Below are 11297 nucleotides of genomic sequence, written 5' to 3' on the forward strand. Positions count from 1 at the left end.
ATTTGTCGATTTAACACATGATGACAGCTGCTAAATTAACTCAGACGCCCACATAAAGATTTTGTCTGTCACTTTCAAGAAAGAAAGACACAACCAAACCGGTTGGGAGAGCCTTCGCAAGCTCCATCACTAACCCAAATGTCAAACAGCAAAGGAGTTCACCAAGTCAGTCTTCAGACTTCAAACCTATTGAGCATGCATGCTACCATGCTGCTGCAGTGAGAGTCTGGAAAAGCATCACAAAGAAGACTGCAAATAGTTTGGTGATGTCGAGAGCTTGATGCAGATTTCAAAAGTATCTGTTCCAATACTTTGTCACTAAATGAAAGCTTTTCCTCCTCCCTCTACACAGACGAAATAAAAGATTGCGTAAAAATGTACTGACATTGGACGTGAAAAAAAAATGACGTCAAACTGTTTAAGCAAAGCTTTAAATATTCACGCTGATGTCATACATCATCGAGTGATGGCGGCGAGCCGTCAAGGCCCCTTGGCGACGTCGTGCGCGGAGCCTTGACTAAAGTGTGTGTCACCGTGATCTTCGCCTTAACCTCGGCACACCTTAATCAAAGTGCGAATACATCATCGCGTGGACCTACACGAAAGAAAGGATTGCAGGTCGCAGTCGGCATGCGTTATGTTTGCACCCGCTACGCACCCGTCTACCCGGCTCCAGTCCGAGTGATGTGGACCGCTAATGTTAGCCACTAACGTTTGCTAGGTAGCTAGGTATCGACTGCCCAGCTCGACGTTAGAGCGTTTTCTTGATTTCATCTTTTAAGGCGGTTAACTTTTAGACTTGTTTGTGACAGTTATTATGAAACAAAAAATAGAAGGGCCCTCATCCTTCATCATCACAGTCAAGACAGTGAGTGGTATGACAGAGGCATCTCAATAAATTAGAAAAGCAATATATATATATATATTTTTATTTTTTTTTTTTTTTTTCCAATAGTAGAATTGTATAATAGATTCCCTATGCACAAACTTGAACATACAAAGGTGCAAACTTTTTGTTTTAATATTTATAATTACAGATTACAGCTAATGAAACACCCAAATTCACCATCTCAAAAAATATATATTTCATCGCAATAAATATGAATACCCATCCATCCATCCATTTTCTACCGCTTATCCGAGGTCGATTCGCGGGGGCAGTAGCAGGGACGCCCAGACTTCCTTCTCCCCAGCCACCTCATCCAGCTCTTCCGGGGGGATCCCGAGGCGTTTCCAGGCCACCCTATCTCTAAGGGAGAGCCCGGACACCCTGCGGAGGAAACTCATTTTGGCCGCTTGTATCCGGGATGTCGTTCTTTCGGTCACGTCCCACAGCTCGTGACCATAGGTGAGGGTAGGAACGGAGAACGACCGGTAAATTGAGCGCTTCGCCTTTCGGCTTAGCTCCTTCTTTACCACAACGGACCGATACAAAGTCCGCATCACTGCAGACGCTGGACCGATCCGCCTGTCGATCTCCCGTTTCATTCTTCCCTCACTCGTGAACAAGACCCCAAGATACTTGAACTCCTCCACTAGGGGCAGGATCTCATCCCCCACCCGGAGAGGGCATGCCACCCTTTTCCGACTGAGGACCACGGTCTCAGATTTGGAGGTGGTGATTCTCACCAAACCGGACCCCCTCTACACATCGGCTGCGCCTTGAAATTCTGTCCATAAAGGTTATGAACAGAATCGGTGAGGAGGTCTTCGAAGTATTCTCCCTTGGGCTCACAACGTCCCGAGTCGAGGTCAGCAGAGCCCCATCCCCACTATACACAGTGTTGATGGTGCACTGCTTCCCCCTCCTGAGACGCCGGACGGTGGACCAGAATTTCCTTGAAGTCTTTCTCCATGGCCTCGCCGAACTCCTCCCATACCCGAGTTTTTGCTTCAGTGACCACCAAAGCTGCATTCCGCTTGGCCACCCGGTACCCATCAGCTGCTTCAGGAGTCCCACAGGCCAAAAAGGCCCGATAGGACTCCTTCTTCAGCTTGACGGCATCCCTCACCGTTGGTGTCCACCAACGGGTTCGGGGATTGCCGCCACGATTGCCGCCCTTACGGCCACAGCTCCGGTCAGCCGCCTCAGCAATGGAGGCGCGGAACATGGTCCACTCGGACTCGATGTCCCCCGCCTGCCCCGGAACATGAGCAAAGTTCTGTCGGAGGTGGGAGTTGAAACTCCTTCTGACAGGGGATTCCGCCAGACGTTCCCAGCAGAACCTCACAATACGTTTGGGCCTGCCACGTCGGACCAGCATCTTCCCCCACCATCGGAGCCAACTCACCACAGGGTGGTGATCAGTTGACAGCTTCGCCCCTCTCTTCACCCAAGTGTCCAAGACATTCGGCCGCAAGTCCGAAGACACGACCACAAAGTCTAGTCGGAACGTCTCGACCTCACACACCAGCTCGGGCTCCTTTCCTGCCAGGGAGGTGACATTCCACGTCCCTAGGGACTCTCCAGGCGCTCTCCTTCAAGCCCCACCACCAGGCCTGGCTCCAGAGGGGGTCCCGGTGACCCGCGTCCGGGCAAGGGAAACCTAGATCCATTTGTTTCTTTCTTCATAGGGGTTTTTGGAGCCGTGCTTTGTCTGGTCCCTCACCTAGGACCTGTTTGCCATGGGTGACCCTACCAGGGGCGTGAAGCCCCAGACAACTTAACTCCTAGGATCATTGGGACACAAAAACCCCTCCACCACGATAAGGTGACGGCTTCCAGGAGGGATAAATATTAATATTTCATAAGAATGAAATGATTTTAATCTAGAAATTGGGTAGCATAAGGCCTTATGAATATTATCGTCCTGTGTTTAATGAATCTGTGTAACATATGTGTTTCTCTTCTTGAACTGGATTACTGAAATACTGTAAACGGGACTTTTCTATGATATTCTAATTGATTGAGATGTATCTGAATAGAATCGTAAACACTAGAAATGGGCATTTGACTACATTTCTTCATTGACTATTGACTAACATGCATTTCATTTCATTGTATTTTTAATGGAATAAGAGTCTCTCTCGGGATGTTCTCATCTCCTTTTCATTTGTTGCGCCGTAACGTAAAACTATTTGTGCGGTAATTAAGAGTGCCTGTGCTGGTTGTAGCCAAGTAATGCATGCCACTTTGCCTCAATTGTTCAAGATGACATAGTGTAGCTAATTAGTAAGGACCAATGAATTGATAACTATGCCCAACTTATAGGTTAAACAGTGGTTAATTTCTTTTGACACTTGTATAACATTGCCTGTACAATTAATAAAAGTTGTATGATGGCCACAGCTGAACCCAGGAAAGTATTTTTTCCTTTATTTCCTATGGGGAAAAATACGATGTAAAGCAAAGGCACTGCATATTAATACGATCTTGAAGCTGTATGGAGTGTTTTCGTTTCACATCGTGAGCTGCTCAGATTTAATGAGGCATATAAAGTCAGCCATACCTGTGAAACCTCAACTGCCAAACACATGATTTGTTTCCTGTTGGGTTCTTCTGAAGGCCCTTTAATCACTCCAAATTGTCCTCGTGCTCCGTATTGTGGATGGGGACTTCATAAAAGATGAGACAAATATCAAAGGTGAAACGATGTACATGTGACTAGCTTAGCACTGCTGCAGCAGGTCACTGAGCAGCCCTCGCCGTCCTGACAGCGTTCACGATGCACCGGCGCCCTTTTATTTATTTATTTATTTATGTATTCATGTATATATTTATTAATTTATTTATTTTATTTATTTTATTCCCAGACGGCAGCCCCTTTTGTTTTATGGTCATGTGACTGCACGCCCATTCCTCAATAATTGAGCGGTTTGAACCCTCGAAGCGGCAGCGCCTGGAAATGAAAAATCCTCAGCGCCCGCATCCGAATGATTATTCCTAAACAAAGCGTGTTAAATGGACGCCGCCGCCTCTGCGGCACTCTCCATCTGGAGGATGCCGCGTGACAGCTTCCCTTAAATTACAAATATCAATCTGCCACAGTGGGAGCTCGGCCCACCGGCCGCCTCTCAGGGGGTCCACGTCAAAGCGGGCGGCCTTCAGAACGGCAAGCTTCAAAAGCGCCGGGCACACTTCTTCCTTTATTCGCCCGAGCGTGACTCATCTGATCGGCATTCCGACAAAGTCAATGTTTTGATTGCAAAAGGGACGTCGTGCATATGCGGCATCATTTGAAGTTTGCTCGCTGTTGACGGCGTCGTGCACCGCTTGTTGCTCCTTGATGCAATAACGGTAGAAATGTCTGGATGTTGAACCCTTTCACCTGGAAAAGTACAGGTATTGAAACACCCACATACCGCACAGGTGCTTCGCCCCTGCATACAGTACACATATCAAAAGAAGTTCATTTGGTAATCTTCAAATGTAAATTCAATAAAACTTTGTGTGACAAACTCCAAGGTTGTGTGCAACTACAAGCATATTTGTTCTTATAATCCCTAGTTGTCCTTACACTGATATGTCATTGTAAGATGTGTTATGTGAACCGGCCCAAGATAAGAAACTGGCTCTCAAAAAAAATCGAAGCGTTGAGCTTAATCAACATTTTCTAACCACCTGATTAAACACAGTCATATTATTATTATTTTTTTTTTTACAAAACACAAAAATCTTAAGTCAACCTCAAAATTATGGTATGGTAGAATTTTATTGTCAGTCCTCAATATATGTGGATCAGAGTGCCGAAATGACTTTGTCAAAAAAACAACCCCCCGCCCCCCAAAACAAAACATAAACCATGAAACATAACGACATCAAACATCCAATTGTAAGAAGCAATCATAGATGTTGTTGTTGTTTTTGGGGCCTCAACCATAATAAAAACGTTGCCTTAACAATATGTTTTTGTCATTTAGTGACTTACTCGTCAACTGATTCAATGCAATGTTTGTTGTTATAATTTACATGGCTTGTTAATCTTCTCTTCGACGCAGTTTAACATAGCGGACTCAGTTTTCTTGACTAGCATAAATCCAGCGCCGGACTCGCGAGGAGGTGAGCTAGACCCGGTTTTGGTCATTCCGTTGCCCTAGCGCATTTCAAAGTGGGACGTCTGTGCGAGTGTGGGTGTGTTCAAAGCCGATTTCAACCCTGTCCAATCGAAGCAGCCTCTCTCATTCCCTTTAAACGCGGCCCAACAGTCTCGCATGGAGACGTCTCTCTATGCGGAAGAGGATTAATTGTTGTCTGTCATCCACATTTTATTGTCGAATCAACACAACTATTTACTTCAACACAAAAATGTTAAGCATTTAAATACATACAGTTGCATTTCCAAGGTTGACAAGAACGTATATATTAATGAAGTCAACATTCAATTTTGTTAGCGCACAGCGTGTCGATCTGGGTTAGCTGCGCCCGATCTCTCCCTCTCTGGCCCCGAGGCGCCGAGCGACAGACGTTGGCTCGGAGGGCTCCCAATCTGCCGTGCGATCAGCGGGACTCTCCCCGAGCGTGTTTCCCCCTTTCCCTGCCACCACCGCCGGCTGTCTGCCCGCAGCAACACAAGGGCCCGCGCTCGCCGCCCACCTGCTCCGTCGATGCGCCTCTCCACGGGATCGCCTTCGAGCGGCGGGTCGGCGGCACGTTCTAATTCAATCAACACGAGGTTGTGTAGGGCACACAACTCAATAAATCGGGAGCTTCTTCAATTACAGAGAGGGGTGCCTAATATTTTATCATGCTCATGTTGCCAAATAGCGGCACGGTGGCCGACTGGTCACAGTTCTGAGGACCCGGGTTCAATCCCCGGCCCCGCCTGTGTGGAGTTTGCATGTTCTCCCCGTGCCTGCGTGGGTTTTCTCCGGGCACTCCGGTTTCCTCCCACATCCCAAAGACATGCATTCATTGGAGACTCTGGATTGCCCGTAGGTGTGAATGTGAGTGCGAATGGTTGTTTGTTTGTATGTGCCCTGCGATTGGCTGGCAACCGGTTCAGGGTGTGCCCCGCCTCCTGCCCGATGACACCTGGGATAGGCTCCAGCACGCCCGCGACCCTCGTGAGGAGAAGCGGCTCAGAAAATGGATGGATGGATGGATGTTGCCAAATAAGGTAAATGTTGTTGTGGGCCTTAGCTGACATCATGTTGACTTCTTTAAACCTTTAAACAGCAAACTAGTGAACATCGCCTCCGCTGGGTGTAGCTAACTAGTGCACTCCATTGTATGGCTTTAAGATAGCGGTGTCCAAACTTTTTCCTCCTCAAAGGAGGCAAAGGCTATTTTAACATTTTCAGCTTTAATTTATTAAACATGCTAACACCAGTCCATATAGGAAGTATATATTGTTCACATTCTTATGTTTTATATAATTTTCCAACTTTAATGCTTAAGATCATCAAAAATAACCCAAGTAAATACAGTATAAAATGCAGTTGTTAAATGGTGCGTATCATTTGGAAAACAGTTGATTAGGCAAATAGTTTAGTGCTTTGCAGGATTTTGGGGTGGCCCGCGGCCCTGTATCCCACCAGAACAAATCCGCCCCTGCACTGATCTTGTAAGCAGTGTTTACTTGAGGATTATTAAAATGATCTGCTCACACATTGCCTTTTTTAAAAATAGCATTAAGAGCCGTGTCAAATGCTATTTTTAGTGTATGCCGCGTGGCACAAAAAAAAAAAAGGGGGGGGTGTCAAATGGACCGCGATCCACACTTTGGACACCAATGTTTTACAACACGATTAATCCCCGATCAAATTCCATGAAATCGTTGTATCCATGTCGAGTTCGGGCACGATCTGGTTGTGGGAAGATCCGACGACGGCCAGCAAATGCATTCCGACGCTTTCGCGCTCACACAATGACGGCATTTACCGCAAACACGGCACGGGCAAGCGAGGCACGGGGCAGGGGAGTGCGAGCGGGGCTACACCGGGAATTGATGTCATTATTAAGACTGCTTGCATGAAATATGTATGAAGCGTATCAGCATAATGCACATGGCGACGCTGGTTGGGGGGAATGTCACCGTTGTGCAGATTTGTCCAATGTTGATAGTGTGAAAATATCAACAAAAAGAAAAAACAAAGCATGCTTAGATTGTTGCTCCAATATTTTCAGCGTCTCCATTGAGAGGCCCGAGGGCCAGTTGAACATCTTGAACGAGGAAGGAGCTGTCTGTTTAAGCACCGCGACAGTTCCACCCGTCGGGTCTCCCGCCCTCCGCGTGACGGTATCGCCACCCAAATCGCCGCTAAACCACATCTTTGACTCTTCTGTGTTAAATTCCCTCAAGAATTAGGATTTGATTGGTGTCACCCAGTCTTAAAATACCACTGAAAGTTTTTTTGCAAAAAAGGAAATGATAGAGAAGAAACAACAGCAAGAAAATTGCATTCTTTGATGCATAATAACATTCGAGTGAATGCTTCTCGATCAGCATTTTGCATATTCACGCAACCCTTAATGGTTCGCCCCCTGGGGGGGGATTCAATGTACACTGTTTTTACACGCTACATTCACATAGTGGTACATATACAGTATGTGTATACTATACTGCATTTACAACAATGCAGAGGGAGGGGGCGGTTCTTGGTTTGAACTCATTTAGCCTAGTCCCCCCCCCCACCCCCCATTTTACTTTTTGGAACTTTTAGATCCACCATACTTTATAATTGTCTTCAACCAATGCAAATGTAGTGACCACTACTATTACTATCATCATCAAATTTTATGTTTGATATGGTTGTGACCCCTAATCTGTCATGCCTTTTTTTTTTTTTTTTTTTTACCCTTAAGGGCCACCATAATTCTTGTAATATAACTACTACTATCCACTAAATGTTACACTGGGCTAGAGGTTATCTGTCCCAAACCCAAAGGTCTGGTTTGGTGTTTTTGACCCTCAAGGGCCACCATACTTTCTGCTTGAGTTCATCCAGTGCAGAAGTGACCATTACAACAACATCTAATACTAGCCCTCGAATTTTTCCATGAATATTATGATTCGAATATTAGTGTCCCGTTCCCGTGGGTCTCCCTTTCAGACCCTTTAGGATTCTGCTTGTGTTCGATAAGAAAAGTGAGCGATCACTACTATTACAACTACTACTACTAAATTTGACATCAATAGCAAGTCAAGTTTTTCCACCCACTAACCTGTGGATGTTCCCTCTTGACCTCTTGGGGTCACTCCACTTTTTTGCTCGTGCTCAACAAAATGGCGGATGGCATGCCCACTCCAACTTCTTATTCTACTACGACTCTCCCTCCTACTACCCCATGCCCTAAATTGTACGGATAGGGTTGGTTGCATATTTGCAGCCTCTAACCATGTGTCCTTTTTGTGAACCTTAAGGGCCACCGTGCTTTGTGCTTGTGTTTGGCAAATGCAGAAGGTGTAGAATAGAATAGAATAGAATAGAATAGAATAGAATAGAATAGAATAGCTGACTGTCCAACGAGGTGCAAAATTGTCTTTGGCTCACCGAAAATCAAGAAAAACAACATCAGCATGGAGCAGTTCAGGGCACGTTCAATCTATATTTAATTGAATACACTACAAAGACAAGCTGTTTCATGTTTAAACTGATAAACTTTATTGTTTTTAGCAAATAATCATCACCTTAGACGTACCATTGCAAGGCATTTAGGGATTTCATCATATACGGTCCATAATGTCATCAAAAGGTTCAGAGAATCTGGAGAAATCACTGCATGTAAGTGCCAAGGCCCAAAACCAACATGGAATGCCCGTGACCTTCGATCCCTCAGGCGACACTGCATCAAAAACCGACATCAATGTGTAAAGGATATCACCACATGGGCTCAGGAACACTTCAGAAAACCAATGTCAGTAAATACAGTTCGGCGCTACATCCGGAAGTGCAACTTGAAACTCTACTCTGCAAAGCAAAAGCCATTTATCAACAACACCCAGAAACGCCGCTGGCTTCTCTGCACCCGAGCTCATCAAAGATGGACTGATGAAAAGTGGAAAAGTGTTCTGTCGTCCGACGAGTCCACATTTCAAATTGTTTTTGGAAATTGTGGATGTTGATGGTGTAGTGGTACACTCGCCTGACTTTGGTGAGGCAGCGTGGGTGCAGTTCCCACTCAGTGACGGTGTGAATGTGAGTGCGAATGGTTGTCCGTGTCTATATGTGCCCCGCGACTGACTGGCAACCAGTTCAGGGTGTAGTCCGCCTTTCGCCCGAAGGCAGCTGGGATAGGCTCCAGCGTCCCGCGACCCTAACCAGGATAAGCGGTGTTGAAAATGGATGGATGGATGGAATTGTGGATGTCGTGTCCTCCGGGCCAAAGAGGAAAAGAACGATCCGGACTGTTATGGACGCAAAGTTCAAAAGCCAGCATCTGTGATGGTATGGGGCTGTGTTAGTTCCATGGGAATGGGTAAATTACACATCGGTGAAGGCACCATTAATGCTGAAAGCTACATACAGGTTTTGGAGAAACATATGCTGCCATCCAAGCAACGTCTTTTTCATATGCTGCTTATTTCAGCAAGACAATGCCAAACCACATTCTGCATGTGTTACAACAGCGTGGCTTGGTCGTAAAAGAGTGCGGGTACTAGACCGGCTTGCCTGCAGTCCAGACCTGTCTCCCGTTGAAAATGTGTGGCGCATTATGAAGCGTAAAACACGACAACGGAGACCCTGGACTGTTGAACGGCTGAAGCTGTACATCGAGCGAGAATGGGAAAGAATTCCACCTACAAAGCTTCAACAATTAGGGTCCTCAGTTCCCAAACGTTTATTGAATGTTGTTCAAAGAAAAGGTGATGTAACACATTGGTAAACATGACCCTGGTCCAGCTGTTTCGGAACGTGCTGCAGCCATAAAATTCTAAGTTCATGATTATTTGCTAAAAACAATCAAGTTGATCAGTTTGAACATTAAATATCTTGTCTTTGTAGTGTATTCAATGAAATATAGGTTGAACATGATTTGCAAATCATTGTATTCTGTTTTTAATTTATGTTTAACACAACGTCCCAACTTCATTGGAATTGAGGTTGTATGAGCAAAGTCTCACCGTGCAGCCTGACAAAAAAAATTAAATAAATAAATAAATCATATCGGTGCAAGTTTGAGGTCTCATGCAATTTATTTATATTATTTATCATTTATATTATTATTACTATTATTAATATTTAGAATGGAGGCTTTTATTGCCTTAAAGGGACAGCTGCCTCTTCTTTTTACACCTATATCTAAATCCCCTTTGTGTGTGTGTGTGTGTGTGTGTGTGTGCGTGCGTGCGTGTGTGTGTGTGTGTGTGTGTGCGTGTGTGTGTGCGTGCACGCGCGTGTGTGTGCGTGCACTGCAGATGGCTTCTCCGGTGTCTCCACTGTTATGCTGGCAAAAGAGCCGTGAGACAAATAAGAGGCACATTCCAAAAGAGACGGGAATCTCCACACACACTGCGGCAGAAAAAAAAAAGCATTCCGTATTTTTTTGGGTTTGTTTTTTTTACATTTCCCTCCATAACTTGCTGTTGTCATCGCTGTCAAATCTCTTAATCCATTCATAGTAGCATAGTGCAAAGTTTAAAGGGGGGTTTGTTGGGACGAGGGGGGGTTAAAACTGGCCTACCTTCAACTGGATTCCCAAAAGAAAAAAAGAAAAAATTCTCCGGAGCTCCTTCCTGAGTCAGTCAGTCAGTGAGCGGGTGAGTCTTCTTTGGACATGACAACTCCGAGTGAGGGGGAAAGAAGCAGGTTCCATAAAATGGATGGATGAATGGATGGAAAGCGAGGTCACCCATTCGGCCCCAAATAATCCCAGCAGGAGACAGGAATCTTGTCACAAGGAGAAGAAAAGAAAGAAAGAAAAAAAAGACAGAGGCTAAGAAGTGCGCCAGGAGCTCTTCAGTAGAATATTTCAATGGGAATAAAAGCAAGGAGGCTGGGAGGGGGGCTAAGGTTCCCAAGAGTCACCCCCCTGTCCTCCTCCTCCTCCTGATGACTTTATGAGGCAGAGGGTGCCCGGTGTCTAATCCTCGGCCATCCCAGACGCGCTGCTCCTCGTACAGGGAGAGAAGGCGGCAAATGAATGCACGCAGGAAAATGGTCACATCCAATAAGGGGGAGGATGGAGAGAGAGAGAGAGATGGGGAAGAGAGAGGGAAGAGAGGGGGGGAGAGGGGAGAGGGGAGATGGGATGTTCCTCCTCAGTCAGGCTCTGTGGTTGCAGTCCGACCAGTCCGCCCCCGGTCCTAGTGCCCGTCCACCACCACCACCGCCGCCGAAGCGTCATCCTGCCACTGCTGCATCGTTCTTCATCATCGCTCATTCGGTTACTGGATTTCTCTCATGGAATCATCATA

At 45.9% G+C, this 11297-nt stretch overlaps 1 protein-coding gene across 1 annotated transcript in view; it reads right to left on the minus strand.

The window, feature by feature from the left end:
* The window catches only part of il1rapl1a (interleukin 1 receptor accessory protein-like 1a), a 186409-nt gene extending 175371 nt beyond the window's left edge, over positions 1 to 11038 (minus strand). Inside the window, exon 1 of the mRNA XM_061792411.1 lies at positions 10565 to 11038. The gene's annotated coding sequence lies outside the window, so the exon portion shown is untranslated. The remainder of the gene's footprint in view (positions 1 to 10564) is intronic.
* Positions 11039 to 11297: the final 259 nt, after the last annotated feature.

The sequence above is a fragment of the Phyllopteryx taeniolatus genome, chromosome 12, assembly GCF_024500385.1.
Source record: "Phyllopteryx taeniolatus isolate TA_2022b chromosome 12, UOR_Ptae_1.2, whole genome shotgun sequence".
NCBI classification, from domain to species: Eukaryota; Metazoa; Chordata; class Actinopteri; order Syngnathiformes; family Syngnathidae; genus Phyllopteryx; species Phyllopteryx taeniolatus.